This window comes from Perognathus longimembris, chromosome 14 (genome assembly GCF_023159225.1).
Source record: "Perognathus longimembris pacificus isolate PPM17 chromosome 14, ASM2315922v1, whole genome shotgun sequence".
Taxonomy (NCBI): Eukaryota; Metazoa; Chordata; class Mammalia; order Rodentia; family Heteromyidae; genus Perognathus; species Perognathus longimembris.
Window position 1 is genome coordinate 55,492,051 of NC_063174.1, and position 464 is coordinate 55,492,514.

A 464-nucleotide genomic window follows, 5' to 3' on the forward strand; every position below is an offset into this window, starting at 1 on the left:
GATGAAGGAGGCAATGACGTCACCCACAGAGCGCTGGACCGGCACCCAGCTGGACAAGGTCTTGCTCCTTCAGTGCGGGTAAAGCCTACCCCCGAAGATGCTCCTTCGTGCGCACATGGAAGTTCTCTTCCTTACAGTACCCAGGATTGACTCCTTCATTCAGTTTCCCTGGAGAGAAGGAAGGGTGACATCAGCCAGGGTGGAGGTCAGAGTGTGGGTACGGACATTCCTTTCGGAGCCTCAGCTTTGTCTGCTGAGAATGGGATTTGGGTGGAACCACACGGAGCTGCTGAAGCTCTAGATGGGGGCGGGGGGCGCGGTGGGGAGGTTCCCTTGAGGCTAGCAGGTTTTGGAACCACTGTGTCAGGCTGGAAGTCTTTTCATTTGGATATAAAAGTTTTGTAGGTGTGTGTGTGTGTGTGTGTGTGTGTGTGTGAGAGAGAGAGAGAGAGAGAGAGAGAGAG